Source organism: Megalops cyprinoides, chromosome 13 (genome assembly GCF_013368585.1).
Source record: "Megalops cyprinoides isolate fMegCyp1 chromosome 13, fMegCyp1.pri, whole genome shotgun sequence".
Classification (NCBI taxonomy): domain Eukaryota; kingdom Metazoa; phylum Chordata; class Actinopteri; order Elopiformes; family Megalopidae; genus Megalops; species Megalops cyprinoides.
In genome coordinates, this window is record NC_050595.1 from 21,268,903 (window position 1) to 21,291,582 (window position 22,680).

The 22,680-nt window shown below is 40.0% G+C and overlaps 1 protein-coding gene across 8 annotated transcripts in view; it reads right to left on the reverse strand.

Annotated features, from left to right (window-relative positions):
* Positions 1-22,680, reverse strand: part of LOC118788418 (myocyte-specific enhancer factor 2A-like) — a 108,460-nt gene that overhangs the window by 82,653 nt on the left and 3,127 nt on the right. For 7 of the 8 annotated variants that reach the window (XM_036544406.1, XM_036544404.1, XM_036544401.1 and 4 more), the window contains exons 1-2: positions 19,115-19,241; positions 7,940-8,073 (exon numbers count right to left, since the gene is read on the reverse strand). The gene's annotated coding sequence lies outside the window, so the exon portion shown is untranslated. Of the gene's footprint in view, positions 1-7,939; positions 8,074-19,114; positions 19,242-22,680 lie in introns of those variants that run through there. The other variant, XM_036544402.1, reaches the window with a different exon arrangement.

Consider the following 22,680-nt stretch of genomic DNA (forward strand, 5'->3'; position numbering starts at 1 on the left):
ACTGAAAGAAATGTACGGCTAATAATAAATCAATTACTCAGTGGATTAATAAACTATGAAATGAAGAGATACAGAGGCGTGTTGCTGAAAAGCCACAATAACATGTTTAAATGCCAAAAGTGGCTTAAAGATTCCCCAGCACCACTCTCCATAGCGTGGCTATCGCTTTAGTCTCAAATCACCATCTTTCTGATTCAGCATGTTATTTAGCCAGTGCAGCATATGTTTAGCATAAGCAATGACAGTCATAGATGATAAACAAAAGATCCCCAAAAACAAGCCGCAGGCACTTCTCTGTCTATTGTCTTGCGTGTTCATTGGGCGGCTGGGTTTACCTCTCAGCACGTTCCGTGTTTGATTGGCTGAATGCACAAAGGAACGTTTGAGGATTAACCTTCTGTTCATCCCCAGCATTAGCCTCTAGTTATTGTAAATGTTTCATCACAAAAAGCTGCTGCAAAGAGAAATGAACACTCAACCGAGGCACCAAAGCTTGAACTCATATCAGGCTAACTGGAAATCTGGCTATAATTGCGGATCACACAGATATTTCAACTGAATAGAGAATAATGCCGGGAGCGCATTTTATAGACTCATCAAATCTTTTGATCTGGTAAATTAAATTATAATGTATTCTTTAGATTTATTTTTCCCTTCTCATTGATATTCTGTCCTTTCAGCAAAATAATGTCTTCCTTTTAAAGTTGGAGGGGACCTTTCAGTGCGGTTGAAGATTCTGACCTGAGGACTGGGTTGTGGGAGTTCTCTTGGCATTCTTAAGGCCAAGCCTTTATTCTGGCTTATTGCATCTATTAAGCAAACAACTCTCATGCACACAGAAGGCATGCTAAGCATAACTGATCCCCTTTAGTTCCATACAGCCCTCTAGTTTGGCAATGCACTTTAGGTGACGCACCTCTAAATAATACTTGAGTATCTGTATATATTATGTATTCATATGGGTGTGTGTATTAATAAAGTCTTCATTAATCAACATACCAACATATATCAATTTCATAATCATTTTTTGGAAGAAATTTTAAGCATTTTAGGCTAGAGAGTTAACAGATTTATTAATGATATCTGTGTATCAAATTTACTGAACATTTACTTTCAATACTGGACAAAAAACTAAATCAATAAATATCCCCTCACTGTCCCAATTCAATTGCCATTTTTCAGTTTCTTTGACATTATCCTCCACAGTTTTCAATCATGAATGATCTATTTTCAATATGACTGAGAAACAAGCTTATTATCTTTTTTTGAGCTGCCTGCCAAATCTGCACCACTTCTAAAAAATTATCCGCAGAATGTGATAAAGAAATAGTTTATGCTCTTATGTGCAAAAGCACCGATAGTCATTTAGTGCTAACAGTGTCACAGTAAAAAAGAAGTGCCACAAATGGAAAAAAGAACAAAGGACAAAGTACATTTGAGGAGGAACACATTCTATGCATGTATATGTTCAGGGTGGTGTCAACACCTTGTAGTATAAATGTCAGTTTACGAAGTGTACTCCCAAAGGTACTGCATTAACCACAAAACAGGCCAACAAGCTATTCTCAAAAAAAAAAACAAAAAAAACAAGCAATTTCCGGTACCCTTATCACTGGTGGAGGTCAGTGCTATAATTGAGTTGCAAAACTGATATTTAAAAATAATTTTTCTTAAGGAACACCTAGTTCTATTTTATGAGGTATCTGCAATAACGAAGCTATACAGGTAGTAAACATTAACAACACTTTAAAAGCAGGTTTTGCTGCTTCAGAAAAATCCTCAAAATTAAAGCTAGCACAGAAATAGACTATCCTGAATGAAATCTAAAATGTATTACTGTAAATTAAGTCATGGAGCCTTTTGTCATTTACCATAGATAGATTACACCAGCAACAAAAACTAGAAAAATCAAATATCTAAAGATACTTTAGATGCATTAGCAATTTTCACAGAGTGTAAAACTATTACTATAAAAGTATAGTGTATATAGTATTGATACTATAAACACTTGCACATGACATTCAGAATCAGTTGTAGTTTAGCTACCAGCAAATTAAGACACTAATATAGTGTGATTACTTCTCGGCATACTGCAGAAGCACTATAAGCATATCATGTATATTGTGTGCTATAAAAAATTACTGTAAAAATGAGCTGGACTAGTTGGCACTCAACTTAAACAATAACTATAACTTAAATAATTATACTTAGAATAGACAGGGTAGGGAAAATCATCCTGACTACGTGATCCAGATTGCAGCAGTGTGGCATGTTTCACACCCAGACTAAACATCTGTAAATGTAGGTATTTAAAATTATTCATTTCTAAACTGTAAATTTTACAGCTTTTTTCTGTTTGTTTCGTTTCGTTTTGTTTCGTTTTGTTTCGTTTTGTTTTTCAGCTTTTTCTTCCTGCAAGCTTCACCAGCCTTGCACACTGACAGGATCAGAGCAGGGGAGAGGAGTACAAGTCTCCCACAGCTGTTTTCCTTCTCTCTCAGCCAGACTGGTTTCCCGACATAGGAAGTCTTCGACAAACACCTTCCTGTAACCCGTAACAGCGACAGTTTGACGTGGAATGGGCTCGTGAGCGAAACTCCGCCATTCCCGCGTGCAAAACAGCAGGCCGTGAAACCTGGGTGGCTGTAATGCCAGAGACGCGCTGTAAGCTGTTTTGCTCGCACGCCTCATCCAGGGTGAAGGCTCGGGTGGTGAGAAGCCAGAAGAAGCCCCCCCCAGCACGCAGGTGCAGAGTGACTCATTCTCACACTCCCTGCGACACCACACTCATTTGCGAGTCGACCTCAGAAGCCACACTTGCAGAGATGCAGCCAGCGCGCGCTCATGAAATATCACCCTAGATAAACTCCATAAAAAAGTTTCTACATCACTCCTCTGATGCCCCCCGCCCCCCACAAAGCTTCTCCTCACTCCCTCGACCGCAGTAAGTCAGTGCTTTTGCAGTTTCTCAGTCTCGGCCTATACTGAAAATAAACCCCCCCCCGATCCTAAATACATGACTGTGTAAACGGACAAACATTATATTCTAAATAAATCATCACATCTTAACACCTCTAAACAGGGGAAGCCAAAGCCGAAAGGAAGTGACAGAGTCCAACCACGTGTGAGGTTTGTAGCCCTCCAGCCCACCACTCTGTGAAGTGCAGGTGCTGAGCTCACCACCTGCATGGACACAAACTAACAGCGTGCCTCACACCAAGGGTTCATTTCCGCTGGGTTGAGGGAAAAAAAATAGTACACATTCAATATTAGTCAGAGGTGTCTTATACACCACCCCCTATTGTTCCCACACAATTTCTACCCTGCTGTGCCATCCCCCCGTCTGGTTTGAGTTCTGTAGAATAAATAGATTTGCCCCTCCAGTGTATATATACATTATATACAACTTTCATATGCAACTCGATATATGATAAAGCTAAACATCTGATAAATTATCAGCATGTACCTATATTGTGTTCTTCTATCGTTTCAATTGAAAATATCATTTCAAGATGTGTAGGTAGTTCCCCATGTCTGTGTATTGTAAAAACCACAGACACTTTGCATTTCAGCTAATAAGGGTACTGCTTTTTGTAAATGTTCAAAGCCTAAGCAGAAGAGAATGACCGTGCCTAGAGCATATCAACAAAATTAAATGTATATTGATGAGTGGCAACGAGTTTGTGTTTGTCCTTTGAGATGGTATGTGAAGGGGCCAGTGAGGAGATGAACCTGCATCATGAAATGAGGTCCACTTCTTTCTCAAAAAAGCTTGACTCGTGACACTCTACACATATGACACTTAAACCTAAAAGTGGCTACTCCATCACAGACCAGATGGGAAGCCTTATACAAGTGGTCTTAATGGAAATTTACTAAATAAATTCAATGCAAATGTTTGTGTTCTCATCAAAGGCAGGGATTTGCTGTCACCCGCTTAGAAAAGCATCGCAAAAACACTAGTCCGCAGTCCCACTTCAGCAAGCGAAGCACTTTAGATGACATTGTTTCAGATCAGACGCAGGGAGACGGAGACAAAACAGCTTTGATCCTAGCACTGCTTAATGATAACAACTCCTCAGCGCACTCCAGAGAGGCACAAACAGCCCTTACCCAAACCTATGACTCACGTGTGTTACAGTAGAAAAAGAGCTAACTGGTTTTGTCTTGAAAGCCGTAAGTTCCAAACTGTAAATGATTTCAACGTTCAGGGGGCCAACATGGTTGTGCCTGCCCCGTCAGTACCCCTGCATTCTCTCTGCACAGCATTAATGACCCTGTGAGGTCAAAGTGGACACCAAAGACCCTGAACAGGCAGAGAAGAGGATCGGCCAGGGAAAGAGGATTAGATGGAGATTTAGTCTGCTGCTCCAGGCCCAGGATCTTACAGCTGATTCTCAGGATAGCCAGGGCCAAAGGGGGAAGGACACCTCCGCTGATGGCTTGCACAGGAAGGGCAAAGGAGTCAGGAGGAAGTGGGACGGGGAAGTGCCTGTCTATCCATAAGCCGCTCTGCTCAGCAGCCTTTGTGCTGAATGGGCCAATGCTTACAGCCAGAGGTCAGAGTCAAGGATAGGTTGAAAGGTCAGTGTCCATGTTTACCAATGCACTAACCAACCATGCTCTTTGGAAACCTTCTTATTTGATATCTGTACAACGTCCATAATATCACTGGTATCTTTTATATCTGTTACCACCGGCAGCAATTGACAGGATCTTAAAATTGATGCCACAAAGATGATACTGCTCAGCTAATCTCACCGGCAGTGACCGTACCATGGGGACCGTATAGTGACACCCTGAACAGGATAGAGCTTGTTGGATTTTGCAAACAGTAACGTATCCTACAGCAGGTTCATGTCAAAGACATAATTTTAAGCAAGGATTTCATTAGTAGTTGAATATTAACTCATTAATTTAAAAAACTTTATTTGGCATGCTCAACTGTACCATCAATACAGTGACATTTGAAATGAGACTAGAGCAAGGTTAGAATATTTGCACAAGACTGGCGGCTGTGGAACTGCTAATTGTTGCCCCCATCTCTTTACCATGAGAGAAATGAACATTCAGTCATGAAGCAAGGATGCAAACAGTCCCACTATTATTAGTAGCAGTAGAAGTAGCAGTAGTAGTAGTAGTAGGTTTGGAAGGGTGTGAATTTCAGGAGACAATGAATCACACATGTGTGACTCTAGCTGCCATTTTCCTGACTTACTCTATAAGATTTTGGACTGTACAACAAAACAAAGGTCATTTACATTATTTATCATTATGAAATATTTGATGAACAACTTTAAGTAAGACCTTACAATGAAGGTTGAAAAGGTTGAAAAAACGTGATTCTGTGATAAGTGCACGTTATCTTGACAAAACAGAGAAGAATCTGTCCAGTTCATTATCTAACATTCAGTGTGGTTAGTTACTGAGAGGAGAATATTAATGTGTGCTTTGTGTGTGTTAGGAGGTGGGCGTAAGCAAAGACTATCTCTCTAGATTTCTTCTGAAAGCTTTTAAAAGGTGTTTTAATATTGTTTGACTACTCTGACCGATTTGAAGGTTGGAAAAAGGAAACTCAGCCACCTCTAAATCACAGAATATATTTCTGGATAAAGATTAAAAAAAAAAGTCTGAATTAGACAGATGGCTATCAGCGAAAGATTTTCCGAGCATTGAGAGAGGCGCACAAAAATACATTCAGCTGGCATGCGTCTCGCCAGATAATGCTCCATTCTAATACCCCCTAAGGCATTCAAGTTGAAACATAACTATGAGGATGCCGGGCTGTGAATTTAAGTATTAAAATCTGATTTAATAAATATTCCCTTTGTAACCTTACCCCGAAGTCATAGAGGAAGCCGTGGCGCTCGGTATTTATAAAGTGCATGCGGTGTGGAGGCCTGTGCCAGACCCTGGGCCCGAATCCCTGGGCTCTCTGGTTTGGAAGTCATTGCTGCGTATTAACAGCCTGCTTAATACAGTTAAACTGTGCAGCTTCAAATCTAATAGACGGTTTTATTTGGCAGGATTGAGAGAGGCCTATTTACAGCCGACACAGGCCGTTCTGTGTAATTGCAGGAAAGCAGAATGAGGAGCTAATATTTTGGAACACATTTTTGTTTGATTTTCTTTATTTATCTTAAATATTTCTCAAATCCTGGGGAACCTATTCAGCATCAAACGTGAGGCACTGCGGTCTGGCTCCTGGACCTGTGGCAGCAGGAGGTTTTTAGGGTTGAGGCTCAGTGCTTGGACCTGATGGCTGGATGACCCCGTAGGGACACTCTCGCATTCCGCTGGATCGGGGCCCCGGTCCCAAAACCACAGATAACTGGGAGGGAGTGAAAGCTGATTAATGCAGGGGATGTATAAATGAAAGACACATGCACACACTTATGGTTTGGGCAGTGGGATGGCAAAATAACTCCAGCTTGCGCTTAGATGGCAGTATGAATTCAGACTCAGAACGTATCCTAAACGTAGCTCCTGAGCTACCCCAGCGCCCCTTTTCTGGACTGAAACCTGACATTGTATTACAGATTTGCGCATGAAAGCTGACACAGCTGTTACGGTTCTCTCTTTGGCACGTTCTACAAATTGAGAATAGGAAAAGGTCTCTTTATGGTCATTTCAGAAACGACTGCACGCTTATATCGCCACAGTTGTTTTGGCTTGATATGCTCGACTTGTTCTTGTATCTCTTGTGATATACATTACTCGTGTCTTGCATACACTCACTTTGTGAGACACTCTGGAGAGGAGTGTCCGCCATATGAGCGAATCGTAATAATAACGCACCCCTCCGCTCGCTGACAGTTCAGCGGCGTATTCGGCGCGACACCGAGGGCACAGCAGAGACGTACGGCCGGCACACGTTCCGGGGCAGAGCGTCCAGCGAGATCATTATCCAGGCGGGCTCGACATTCTGCATCCTGCCTCCAGGTCTCGCGAGGGGCCGCTGGAATCCCCGGCTCAGCGGTGGGGCTCCGCGGAGCCATGAATCACCGCGACCAGGAGCGTGCGGGACGGTGCGGTCCGGCGGGCCGGCCGAGCGTGCTCTAACGAACGTCGCAGAAAAAAAAAAAAAGCACAGCGCATTCTTCGCGAGCAGATCGGAGAGACATTTGGAATGTAGTCGCGAACACCGCCCCTCTCACGCCCTGCTCTGATTAAAGAATGGGGCAACGATGCCGGAACTTCTCTGCCACATGCATTAAGCAGCAGACGCACCAGACAAGCCTTACGGAATGACATGCTGTACTGAATACAAAGTGCCTTCAGTACGTCACAGAATAAAAATGATTTGATTATCGATCATAAAGTTTGCCATTTGCACACTTTTGCTGTTCTTGCCATATTGTCTTTACATTTGGAATGAACTTATTTGTTTGTTACCGATGATCACTCATTTCAGTGTCCAGTTTTAGGCTGTACAAAATAAGCAGACACCTTCCAAGTGGATCCAACAGCACTCAACTGGCTGATTGTTATTTCAGATATCGTCAAATGACACCCCTTTTTTCCCCCAAACGGTTTTGCAGAGCTACCATAAACAGGTTTATGAAAGCTACAAAAATGTGCACCCCAGGCTGCAGCTGAGATCAGCGCAGAGCTTAAAGTACGAGAAACACTGCAAACGTTGCGCTCCCAGGACTGATAAATTAAGGCCTTTAAAAGTTCTTACAGGGCAGCCGCTGCAAACTGTGCTCAGACACAGCTGGGAGAGCCTCCTGCCCCTGTCACTGAAGGGTCCTAATATTTATTATTCGCTTCAGTTCTGCAAAAGAGAATAACCTCACAATATGAAAAGCATCAAAATTTCATAAAAGCCTCCACCTCAGCCACAGCGCTGCAAGTGATGCCAAATGTGCAGGAACATCGAAAATGGATTCAGCTACAGGGAGCTGGTTCTTTTAATGTGCTCAGAACGAGGTCTCACCCAGCACTCGAAGCAGTGATCTCCTCTCAGCTGGACCAGCGATATCCAGCCCCTCTTCTTCTCTTCCTCGGCTTTCAGCGTCTCCTCGTTGCGTTCAGCTTCTCGCCACACTCTGCTCCCAGGGAAAAAAAGTCCTGGGAGAGAGAGAGCGTGAGAGAGAAAGAGAGAGAGAGAGAGAGAGGGTGGGAGAGAGAGAGAGATGTGTTTCACTCGGTGTTTCAGAGGCATGGTGCACACACCAGCCTTCCCTTCCGACAGCCGGCGTTAATGGCAGATGAGAGGCGCCCACACACTCCACGCTTTCTTTTCCTTCAGCAGAGAGGAGCGTGAGCCAGGGTGAAATGTTCCTGAGCTTCGAGGAGCACAGAGTGAGTCGCGCACACACACACACACACACACACACACACACACACACACACACACACACACACACACACCACTTCAACAAGCTCTCCTCCTGCCTCAATGCACTCTTTCAAACAGCAACACACCCCTACTGAGCAGATCTTATCACAGTTACCACACACACACACACACACACACACACAGATGCATGCACACATGCATGCACACACACACCCACACATGCAGACACACACACATACGCACACACAGATAAACTTCATATAGTGTGGTTTAACAGAGCTGAATTTACAATACATAAATGAACCCTGGTGCAACTATCACATGAGTGCACAGAAACCACTATTGACTGAAACAAATACGCATGCACAAGCTATCAGATCAGTTATCAGATTTGCTCTCTGTGGGAGGAAGGGGTCATTTGTGTGGCAAATGCCAGTAATGCACAATGTTATTTGGCCTGCTACTGTTCAAAACAGCAACTTGCCCCTATTGTATCGCAGGCAACTTACATAGTCCACGATTTTTAAAGTTATCTATTTATACAGCTGGACACTTACTGAGGCAATTGAGGATAATTACCTTGCCCAGGGGTACAACAGCAGTGCCCCACCAAGGAACTGAACAGGCAACCTTTGGATTATAAGCCCTGTTCCTTACTACTACACCACACTGCTGCATGGGTGGTTAAAGCCAAGGCACTCTGCACCAATCTCACCGGCCCAAAGTTAGACAGATGTCACATGGTTTACACCATAATCAACAGGACATGTGATTTGTTAGAGCAGGTTTCACTCCAGCCAATGGAGGTGAATTGCGAGTGTTGCTCTCTAAGCCGTACAGGAGTCAGTGCCGGCCTGTAATGTAATCAACCGTGAAAAAAAAAAAATCAGTTAGAGGTTAGAGCAGACCAGAAATAGACGTTCAATAAAAAACACGCACAGAGCTGCCTCTATTTCCCTGCCAAGCCCCTGTAAAACAGACTCCTGTCCCTGAGAAATGTTGCTATTTTTGTTTACCACAGGTCCAGGAATACCTCGTCATTATGGGAGAGCGGGGGAAAGGAAAATGACACCCAATTACACATGTGTATCAGTCCGTATCTCTCTCTCCTCCTCCCACTCCCTCCCTCCCCGCACTTTCTGTGGTCTGGTCTGAATGTCTGCGCAAATTGGACCAGATACTAGGGCTTGTCCTAATGAACTCATAAACTCTTGCCTTTATACTGCAGTTCACCATGTAAGTAAATCATCAACAACAAAGGTAATGATTCCTCCGTGTGTGCTGACCTGAACAAACCCAGCTGTCTTCATATCGGCTCATGCTCTCGTAAGTAAATAAACATGCACCTTTTCTTGCAACCCAGTGTGACCGACAAAACCAATTTATGGCAAACGCTGTTGTAGGTTTTTTAAAAAGATAAATTAAAACAAGCCTTTTCAAGTTCAATGGAAAGGCTGAGCAGGAATGCAGGCAGGTTTCACAATCTTCACCGATGGTATTACGCAACCCTCACTGAAACATTATCAGTGCCTGATCTTACTATTAGTATTTGACACATATATAGCAGCAGAAGACTGAATTTTTTGTTAATGCCTGAGGGAAAATCAGTAAGCATCTGAAAATGAAACTATGGGAAATCTTTGACATATTGACAGCTAATAATGGCTAATACAAGGCTAATTTATTAATGCTTGGCACGTCCGACCAAACACACTCACTGGGTTTGATTTTCCGAGAGAAGAACCCTGCGTGTCTTGTAAAATATAAGTCCACCACAATGACCATGCATCTAGGCTGGATCAGTTTTGACTCGAAACACTCAGCTGTATTCTGGTCATGAACTGCGAGAGACCCACTGCATCACTAAATTACTTCCTGAAGAGCAGGCACCGAAATCTGTCTCTCTCCAGTTCTGACCAACCACGAAACGATTTCAAAAGAGCATAACCAACTTCTGTTCCTAAAACAAAGTCACTCTACAGATTTTACTCTGTGGCTTTTAGTAGTGGTTTAATTTCTTCCCAACTCTTGCAGGTGTACAAGTTCTACCTCATACCTGTAGGTAATCAATGCAGTCACACAGAACTAGACAGACACAGACGTAGTGAGACCACAGATTATTAATATGTGGATCACTTAGTCAGCTTGGTGTGTTCCACAGTGAAAATTATGACTCTGTCTTTCTTAAAGGTTTTCTCATTTGGTGACTTGTTAAGAACATTCTTGAAGGGTCGTGGTCTAAAACAGAACATCCATAATCTGCACAGGGATGCAGACAGCACCAGAACCTCCTGTTAGCAACCAGAACCTCCTAGGTGGAGGACAGAAGGAGCACAGGAGCTGTATATGTAGTCAAAATAGAATGTCTGTGAAGTGGCGTGATCTGGGAAGAGAGGGAGGTCAATTTTGAGTAATCGGCCAATGAGCACAGAGAAATGAGTGCAGACAAGTTAGCCGCACAACCGCCATGAGTCTCCACTTGAATGTATGGCAAACACAGCGTGAAGCGTGAGGAAAGGCAGCTATAAATAAATATTCATATAGGAAAGTGTAGCAACCATGCAAAATATGACCGATATTTCGTTCTTAAAAAGTCTTTCCCTTTTCCACTCTTTCAGCGGCACTGCATTTACTGTGCCAACTGCTAATGCATTTGCTACTTATAGAAGAAACTAAAAACACATTATTCTGAATTTTTGTATCTCTAATTATTCAGAAACACACTCCTCATGCTAATAATAGGCAAGAATCTGTTTTTTAGAAACACTGAAATGTACAGATATGAATCTCCCATTCTTAATAAGTAGGGGTTTTTTTGTATCTTGACACAGTCTGCATGCTCAACACAAAGCCACAAATTTAGGAAGGATGACTTCTTCTAAACAAAAACTGTGGTCAACATGGTCTCCACCACATTCAGCTGGGGAGGTTATGAAAATAGAAGAACAACTTAATTGTCACTCTCAGTAGCTCATAGCCCCGGCTGACCTACACCTCATTCTACAATACACATTTGAGGCAAGTTATTTTTTTCCCCCAACATCTTTCACAAGTGTCACACACAGCAACACAATGTCGACTTTGTCAACTGAGTGTTAAACTAATTTGTACCAAATCAAGCTAGTAAGACGCAGGAATGTGAGTATTGCACACGTCATGTGTCTGAATTTTAATTGTTTCGTGGCTTGTCCTGTAAACAAGTGTCTATCAAGTAATTGTAACAACAACGAGAATAAATACACTCTGCAATATCATTATCATAATAGTTTGAAATGAAATCAATAGAGCAACTGACAAATCTGGAGGGTAAAATGGTACTGCATTTTCATTCCAAAAGTGTATTTCCTTCATCATTTTCAATAATATATTTTAATTTTGTGAACAGGTTCTTTTTGTGTGTGCATGAACAGCTAGACCCTTTAGCACATGCTTACTAGTGAGTCAGTCTAGAGATGCCATACTAATTAACAATATTATGAAAAATGGGATAAATATATAAATATATCTTTCTACATTCAAAGAATGTTGGACTGCTAGTTCTTAAAATGCCCATTCATAATATTAAGGAAACAATGGGAAGTCACATTCATGAGCTATTTGTCTGGTGGTTAACAAAGATGCCCTAGTGAAGTCTTTAACTGTGTCTTTACAGCAAGTTACTTTCTCCTAATTTGACTGGTTTACCCCCAAAAAACAACAGCGTAAGTAAATAAAAATATATTGTTTTTCTCATGTTTGTCTTATAATGTCTGTATCTGGCATATACACTCACATTTTTAAGAAATATCTCAAAAATGTTGAGGCTGGCTCCTGGGCTGTTTGCAAAAAGTTTTCACTATCATTTATGAGAAGCCAAGTCACCTGTGCAATGCACTGATGATATAAAGTCAAGGTTTGCTTTTATGTCACCTAACAGAATCTATCAACAACTGTAGCATGGAATGACTATTTAAAAAACATCACTATCAAAAGGTCTGACTTTCAGACCAACAGCATTATTCCTCATGATAGGCAATCTAAGTCTCCTACTCACATGTAAGGTTGATGTGACTAGTTCAGGGAGAACAGGTCAAATCAGGTAAAAATGGAGCCTTCACTTTTTTTCCATTATTTGATCCAGTAAGAGGCCCTGCAATTTGGCCTTAACGCAAGAGCCGAATAGAAGTGAATTGGGAGAATACAATAACAACATTAAGAGCATAATTTCAGAGGACTTGCATTAGAAGTACAAGGGTACATTTTTGCCAAAACAAAGAGCCTCATTTATACAGCATTCAGCGTACAGAGTTTATGTACATGGTACAGCACAACATCCCACAATCTCACACTAAATCTAAGGTAGGTGTTGTTTTTTAGTTTCTCATGCAATATCATGGAAATAGCAGGAAGCAAAATTAACAACACAAATTTTAAGACAAAAAAAGTAAAACAAAACTGGTACTGAAGAAATAAAGCATACAATTGTTAGTTGAATTTACACCTGGCAACACTATAGGTTTACGATTTAGTCTAGATACTATGTATACTACCAGAAAGCAAAGACTCAGAAAGCTGGTAAATAAATCAAAGAAAGCCATATATAAAAAGGCAGTTTATATAGCCAGCTTGGAGGCTATATCTTTTCTGACTATCTGTTTATGGTGGTTTGCCTAGGAGTCTTGCCACAGTACGTCTTATCTTGTGCTGGGAACATGACCAACAATGCCAACTTGGCCACCACATTTGGACATTATCTAGATTTTTAAACTTTACATAACTTGCTGTACTATGCACTAAGCCATACACAGTAAGTGTTTTGTTAGTGTGGTGTATAAGTTAGAACAGAGTGCAGGCCTTGCTATTTGTGTGATGACTTTGAGTCAAGCTCAGGCAGACACCCCTTATAGCCAACATTCAAATGAAATAAATGTGCGATTAATAGTTAAATGTCTAATTACTAAAGAGCTAGTTATGAAATTATCCTGATTCAAATACATACTTGCATCTTTAAACACAATAAACGTAACCCCAGCTATCTAAACTATGTGCATGAACTAAAATTTACAAGCTAGTCTCTGTTCGCTGTTCATGGTGTAAACATAGCGTAAGATGGTATGAACCTTACAACAATTATTCATACACTTCCCATAATTCTGATATTAGACTTGGTTAGGGGTAACAGTTTTCTTGATTTACTGTATATAAATGTTGAAAAGAAACCATTTGCATGCAAATAATAAATCTTTAAAACATAACTTGTCTGTATTCCTTGTTTGTTAAGAGGAAAAAAAACATAATTTGAGGCAGGACTGTGGAATGCTTATTGTTTCAGCATTACTCACCAAACTCCCTTCCGTAATAACAGAATGTTTTATGAATCTCACCAAACAGCTTACAAGATAAATCACGACAAGAAAGTGCAATCCCTCATGTTTAAAATTCCCCTCATTTCTAAAGACTAAGTCTAAAGACTTTGCAAAAACAACAAAAATATATGTACAGATTTCAAAATTAAAAAGCAAAGGAAGCGGGTAAAGTTAGCACCTTTTAGTGAACAAAAACCCTAGAGAAGGGACAGGCCGATTGATCCAAGTTGAATGGCTACAGCTAGCTAAAAATGTTAGCGGGGGGAGATCTCGGGGTTGCTACATGTTTTATATTACATTACTTCTTAAAAAGTCTGCATTTATCCCTCCCCCGCTGAGGCCTTCTCACAACCCTGGGAAAACCCCTTAAGGTTCTCCTGTCACACAGACTGCAGAGCATTTGTTATAATGCAACTTCTGCTGCCCAGCTGTGACAGAGCCCTCACTCGCAGCGCCACTTCAAATGGCAGAAGCTGCTTGAAAACTTTCTCCCAGTCACCCAGCTGCCACCCAAGCATGTAAACAGTAGCTTCATGGAGCGCGACGAAAATATTCAAAGGATAAATTCAGACGCTAATTACAGCCTTTACTGTAATTACCTCTGCTTTACCTCCACTGGCTCACTTCGCTTTCAGTTGCTGTATTAGAGTACAAACGTATGCCACTATTCACAGGGGCTTTTGCAATACTCAGTTCATAAACACAAACAGTTCAAGATTTGATTGCTGCTATGCAAAAAAAAAAAAAAAGATAAAATTTAAAATAGGGTAAGTGAATATATGGAGGAACATGGGAAAAATTCAACATTGTTATGCTTGTAAACATACATTGTCACTTTCCAAAACCAGCACATAACAGATAAGTTACAGGTTTATACTCACGATACAGAAAATGTCTGCCATATTTAATCCTAGCATCATTTATATAATCTGAAACCACAATGCAAACATAAAATACGTTATCTGCACTATTATCAGCATTAAAGGCAGTAACAAAAAACAAAGCCTTTATTCCTATCATTGCCACTGATGACTGGTTGTAAAGCACTTCAGAGGCAAACAAATCAGTATGACGGGCAAACATTGCTCCTGAGGTCATTTTCATGACAACGCTCCATGACCTGATTACCTGTCTTCTGAGGCCTGTAATTACTAACCAAAACAGACAGTGCCCATGAGCTGGCAAAGAGAGTAATTTATATGTCAGCTGTGGACCGCTCCAGCAAAATTCAGAGAGAAACTGTTGGATATTGAACACAGTGATGAAATATTGATAAAAACACAAGTGCATGAATCAACCCCACAACCCCTCCCCCCCAAACACACACACACACACACACACACACACCTACACCTAGATGTGCCCTGCCAGTTATTAGTCATTTGGTTGCCTGGGTTTTAACCACGACGATCAAAATGGAAGACATATTGCTTTAGATATCACATACCATGTCAAATAAATTTTAAATTTGTGAGAATGCTATAATGGAGTTAGGACCAATTGTACAAACAAAGAGAAAGAATTTTAGTTCAATAAGAATATTTAATTCCTACACATAATGTGCAAGATATAATGAGACAATTACCTTATTTTATGACCTTCGAAATATAGACAATTTGATGGTTAGATTGATTACTTCACCCTGCTTTACCACAAATGTTAGCATTTGGTCTCTAGAAGCCGAATTGATTTTCTGAAGCCATTTCAAATTATGTCTTTTGCTATTTTGTTCAAAGGCAAAAAATCTATTAAGAATAAACAACATATTCACAATATGACTAAATAAGCGAAAAAATATCCCATAACTGCTTACATGGAAAGACAGAGAGAAGATTGAACTTAATGTCGGTTATTATCCAATGCTGTGAGAAATTTTCCTTTGTTCTACAAAATCAAAGTAATTAATAAATAATATGAATATCTAAGGTCTTAACTAGACCTCTGGGATGCTGCTGTCATTATATATTACATACTCACACACACAGTCCATTGCAAGTGTTTTTTTTTTCTTCAGACCACACAGACACTTTTCAGACTGTAAAGTCTGTACGGGATGATCTGAGTGTGGTATATTTATACCACACTATATGTAGGTCAAATCAGACAATACTGTATGAGCCCCTACTGGCAAATGCCCTTCAAACTGTGTGCAGTCCTGGTGGACTTGTATTTTTTTGGTTTTCCAGCAAAACAAGCCAGGCTTACAAAAAATTATGTTGTTCCTCATGATAAAAAGTTCCAGTCTGTGATAAAAACACCAAACACTCTGCTACACACATGACATTTCATACACATCACATTGATGTCAAGGCTGGAACATAAAATAAAATCAATCCATCGTTTAAAAAAATATATTTCAAGGCCATTGCAAAACCTGCATATTTGAATGGATCTGTTGGGTACAAAAAGTGTATTGTAGCCTTCATCATTTCTCTCTGTCTCACCAGCCAATAGGAAGAATTCACTCAGACTCAATAACATACAACAGTTGCCAATATTGAATTCTTAAGTGGGTTTGGAAATTGCAGCCAGCCAAATGAAAACTACAAGTGCTGCCTCTCTCTTAGCCAAAGGTTCTTCAGTTCTGTTGGACCATGCTGAAATGTTTGCTGTGAACTGCCAACACAAGATGTCAAGAAAGAATTAACCAAATCGAGGCACAAGAAAGACAGTTTATCCCACCCAGTCACCTTTACCTCAGACATGCATTTTAATCATTCAGAACCATTCATTTTTTTTTGACAAACGTGCTTCTTTTGGCATAAAAATATTTAAAATATTAAAATACTGAAGTGTATTGTATTGTATGCACACACACACACACACACACATATAATATATAATCTTTAAATAAGAAACAAACCAAAAAGAGGGACCTCACAGGACCAGACCTGTACATTCTCCTGTGCCCAAACTCATCTCAGAAATGTCTTTTTTAGTTGCTCTGAAAGAAGGGTGAACTAGAGTGAAGGCTCACTAAGCTCTCTGCCTATGCACAGTGACCCGGTGGGCTGAAGGCAGGGCATAACAGTAGCAGAACAGGCACGCAGCAGTATCAGCCTCAAAACCTCATGATGATGATTACGGAAGGATTTATTACATACTTTCGTAGGATAATGATATGGGTAAGGGTAACGATAAAATGACTTCTTTAAAGGTACTTGGACAAAATAATAGTTTAAAACAGCCTCGGATGGGATGAGGTAGTCTTTCAGTATTGCTCCCCAAACAGACAAATCTTGCATAGATACAGGCATCGAAGACATCGCACACACCTCAAATCATCAGAAGAATTAACATGCTTTTATGATGCAATCAAGGAGCTGTTTGACACATTCACGTTTTAATTTTTGTCAAACGATGTCCCCTACCCCTTGTCCCGACACCACAAGTGTCATAACGCGCAGGTCTCCAGGCAAGTTTTGGAGATCTCGTGTTGTGACAGCCAGCATCGCAATTCTGTGAATCTACTTATGAAGGATTTAAGGTCAGCGAAACTTATGACCCGTCCGTATGGCCTCGTCACAAATCTGAAATACTAAAATGCACTGAACGCTACTCTGCGCTTAGTCAGGCATGCATTTTTGGATACGACAATTTGCAACGGTTTTTTTTTTTTTTTTTTTTTTTATCAATAAATGTGAGTACAGACAGAGGACGGAATTACAGCAAATAGACGTTTGTGAACTGCAGTCTGTCTATGGCATGTGTTGGTAAGGGCGTTTACATTAATGATAAGATAAACTGATACAAGATACACAGGCTGATCAGCATCTTAACTGCCAGTTAAATTCTTTCATACCTCCGGATATGAGCGACTGAAACAGCAAATACAGTTCAACAACTAAGCGGCAGTTTGGTTCCAGATGTTATGAATAAGAACGTCCTGCGTTAATTCCCGAGGGATGTGTAGGCAACGACTCAACCATGGTGTGTTATTTATTTATTTATTTATTTTAACAAAATAGATTCCGAATACATAGGGCCAGGATGATTTTCGTATGGCTGCATACATCGGAGCTGTTTTGTTCTAAGTCTAGGTATGCGCAAAAATAAAAGACAGCAACAATTAAGCGAAAACTTTTTTGTCCTAGCTTGCTAGATACAGTACCCAGGCTACAATTCAACCATATACATACAGTTCATAACCGTTCAAGGTGAACTGCTAAGATGATAGTAAAAAAATCGCACTTGCAATGGTGCAGAGCTTTGGCTTTTGAAACGTCGGTTCAATAACTTATTTTTCATGATGTTCTTCGGAGTGCTAGGCCTACAGTTCACGCAAATTATAGTTTTGCTCGCTCATCATTTCTACTACAGGCTCAACAACACAAATGTGCAATGTTGAATAAACTACAGACAGAAAAATACAATGAGCAGTTGATTCCCGAACTGTTGATAAATAAACAACATTCCTGGTATACAAAATAGCAGAGCAGGCATACATGAACCTCGCAAAACCCATTTTATTAAATCGAAATGAAAATGCATAGTTACTGCAGTTGACAAAGTGTTAAGCATGGAAGACAGATTAACAAACTACGTCATGCGTGTTTTTAACACATACATGTGGTAATCCTCAAATGAAGACTGATAATCGTGTTTTTAGTATGGTTCATACAGTTAATAAGCAACTAAACTTGAAATAAGAAGCCCGCAATACGTCATTTACTGCCGTCGTGGTACTGATATATTGTTGCCCCGACGGTTTATTGCAGGAAAAGTTGTGGGTCAGAATAACAGGACAAGCAGTTAGACAACGGTCTAAATTAACCATTGTCGACAAATCGTAATACGTTGTATACACATACATTAGTTACTATCTGTTATTATCCCAGTTTAATAATATTTGTCCGATTCACAATAGCAACAACAACAGCAGCAAAAATGATACATTGACGAGTGATAATACTGTATTGACGCAAACTTTCCCTTTCCGTTATAGTCCTCGGACGCTGTCAGCGCGTTGTCCTTCTGCACTACGTATTCTTCTATGACAACATAAACATCCGGCACATTAACTAAGTTTTAGAAAAAGCTCTTCTACCTAAACTTACCTTTGCGAAATTAAGATGTTCTCTTTCGTTACGCTTTACTCCCATATAAGAGATAACATTTACATGAAAATCCGAACATATGCTTTCATGCATGAATAAATGTACACTACCAGTTCTGCGATAAAAATGCAAGCTGAATCAGTTATGGCTAAGTGTTACGATATTGTTAGATCGATAAATGCTCTGTGACTAAATTATTTGTTAGACGTAGCAAGGTTAAACAGATTTATTGTACTTTTCTCTTCCCGTCACAAGCAAATGAATAATACTGTATGCAATATTGTACTGGGTGTCTTAGATTTTTTGCTCCCTCTCTCTCTCTCCGTCTCCCTCTTGCGCTTTCTCTCTCGCTCTCTGACACAGATAAGTCCCCGTGTGTAACATCGTTACTATTTTTTGCGACTCACCGGTTTCTCCCCCGTCCCTTGCTGTATATAGATACTCTGTATCAGTGACTCCAATGGATAGTGTGACATGAACGTACTCTCACTCACATTGATACACGGCTTCTATTTTTAGGGGGAACTGACAAACTCTGAAGAACCAGCCTCTTGTCACCGCGTAGCTCCTCCCTCCTCGTTTGACGGACAACAGCCGAAGTCAAAGTCATCCTCCTACTCCTGCCCGTGCTCTCAGTCATGAAAAAAAATCTCCCAACTTGAAATAAAACTTTTTAAAATCTGCGACGCATTTGTTCAACAGCACATATTTATGGAACTTTGGGAATATTTAAATTGTGTGCTTTTACTTGTTGAGTTTGTTTTATATTATAATATGATTTAGAGACAGAGTGGGTAGAAAAAGACAAGAACATTAGCTAAGGGGCTTTTCAATGAGCTTCCCCAGGAAATAACTTCATAGCTGACATATGACGTCACCAACACTCAAGAAAAAGAGTACTTGTAGAACCTAGTGCATGTTATACCCACTACAGCGCTGCACTATTAAGCAATAAGACGGATGATATATGTATTAAAAATTAAGAACGGTGTATCTGATGTAAAAAACAAATAAAACTAAAGATAGAGACACAAGAAACTGGACGTGTTAGGTACAATCTCCAATCAGCATACTTAACAATAAAGCATTAACACAAAGTTCTAAACGCACAGGTAATATTTTTTAATTCTCATTTTCTTGCTTTGTTAGACTTTAGGCGCGACTCCCTTAGATACCATTGACGTCACTCGCCTACAATAGGACCCTGGGCTTTTGATAGACATTTATTTAACCCAATTGAAATGCTGGAAGTTTCAACGCTAACCAATGGTCACCGTGAGGAGGTTTGCCGCTCCAAGAAGCATGTGGCTTGATCACGTGCAGTTGCATGATCGAAGGAAGAGGTGTGGTGAGGCGACAAGATTGTTTTGCCGGGATTTAAAGCAACATTGACGGTCTCTGAGTATAAAGCATGTACGAATAAGTCAATTTAGCCTTATTGAGCTTTAACATACAATGCTTGTTGCAGTAATGTATAATAATTACGCACAACATTGTTTTAAGTTGTTAATCTTTAGTGAGTTTTGTGATTTGATTATGTAGAATGGCTTTATGATGAGGCAACAATCTGACTACTTACCTTAAAACTTGCCTAAACACAGATCCATTTGAATAACAAATCACAGAACAAATCAGGTCAGTGCAGTTTTATTTTGTTTCTCTCACAAACTGATTTGCCACCCATGCTGGTATAGATGGTAGACTATTTTCATAATATGTGAGAAGGAATTATCCTCTGCTGTTAAAATATTTTTAAATGTGTATTTATTTTTGTTTTAGGTAGCACATGAAGAACTAAAGTTTGATACTTATTTTGTCAACACTGAGTATGTAGAAAAACATGTTGAAAATGAGGTAACAGAAATCCAAAGTCTTGCATAGAGGTACAAACACTTGCATAAGCACATCTCAATTTAAATATACCCACCTGCTTGAGGCAGCAGACCAGCTTCTAAGTTGAACATTAACATGTGGGGCTAACCATGTAAGAAATGCACAGAGCTGAGCAGGTTTGTTGTGATTACTTAGCCAACTACCTGCAAGAATGGGAAGGCAATGTTGTAGATGTACTGCATCTCCCCACTACATATTCAAATACAGCTGTGATTTTCACAGCTTGTAGATCTTTTCTCATCTCTCCCATCCCTTACTGTCTTTCTTCCAACAGAGAAAATGCCATGGTTCACTACCTGTGTGGTGTATACGTGACCAAAATTTGTACAGAACAGGTGGGTAGTGATTCTCTGATATAGTAATTATTCTTGGAATGTATCTATGTGTCTGTTTGTGTGGCACAATTTGAAATGTGACTTAGAACCATTAACAAATTCCTTTTGATCTGAAATATTAATGTCCCAAGGGAAACAATCTGCTTTAATACTTTAATACTTTTTGTTTTTACATTCTATGAACCCTCCACACATGAGCCAGTTAAAGTTAAGTGAATAAAACTTTGATGGGTTTAAAGAACACACACTCTCAGCTAGCTAGTGCTTGCAAGGTTTGCGATGGACCATTATAATATACCTGGCCCATAATGGATGGCAGATAAACAGTAATTAGGAATTAATATCAATTAAAAAATGAAATATGTAATTGTTTGTGGGTTTTTATGTATTTGTTTTAGATAAAGCATTTACAACCACATGGACACATTTAGTTTGCACTTGTCCTAAAACATTCAGAAATTAAGACATTTCAAAGCTTGGAAGTCTGTAAAACAGAGAATAAAATTAACTCAACTTCAAATTAACTGGCAAGTTGCACCAGTCTGAACCTCTTGCACTGAGTGCTGTTGGGATGTATGATGCCTAAAAATGAACTCCACTGCAATATCAAATGCTTTCTCTTACAGCCTATCAGTCGGTGTATTTGAGCATGGTTTTACACTGGCAAATGTGTTTGTTGAGCAACACCCCCTCCTAATCTTTCTTAGAACTGCACTTTATAATAGCATACTTCAACTTCCTGTTACCTTTGTCAGTGCTGAGGCCCAGAGAGCCTCCCTAATACATCTGTTGAGAACAAACTTAAGTCTTCAGTAAATAATTGTTCCCAAGTATACATGGAAGAATATGGGAGCAAGTTCAATTAATTTTTATCAGTTGTTCTCTGAGCTTTTTGAATACTCAGAAGATTTTACCAGTGGATTTGCCACACTTTATTGAGGGGTATTAAAGACTGTGGAACGCTAGGCCTGACACATACTTTATGTCGGTTATACTGGGGCAGGACTGGATATAGTGGAGATGTTGTGAAAATTTTTGTAAAACAAGCACAAACACTCACACACCATTATGGAGAAGAACCTGACATTCTAGAAAAAAATGAAATGTTTTCCTGACAATGCTTGTAAAGCATCCAAGAGTGGGAGCCTTTTTTAAACATAAATGAGGGACACTGGTAAGAGGTAGTAATTTTGATAAACATTCTCTGTAAAATGTTATCTCCCGTTACTGTATCCTGTAATGAAAGGATTCTGCTGTTGGGCTGCACTGCATGTTCTACAAAAAAGCAAAACAAACAGATACACATGCAACTCTATTTTAATGGCAATATCCTTGCTAAAATATACTGAGATGAGGACTGGTAACATGGCAACAATAAGCCCTCACAGCCACATTCTGAAGTGGTGTGTGACAAAGACTCAGATTTCATTTCAGAACGGTCAAGTATCTGAAAGAAAAATGCGCACAATCAGGCTTTAAAAATGGACAGATCACCCTGGCACCTTGGCTTCACAGGTTTATTCTGGAATTGTACCCTGTTTCACCCAGATACAGAGCTTTAACTCAAATACCCCCATTATACTGTTTGCCTCTTCAGTCACATTGCCGTCTATGATTACGCATTTACCTTGATCCCAAAATACCACCTACAACCCTCTGAAGTACCCTTGGGGGTGCTTGTCCCCTGATTGGAAACCTTTGAGTCATTATCAGCCTTTCTGTTTCTATTTTCCTATTAATTATAT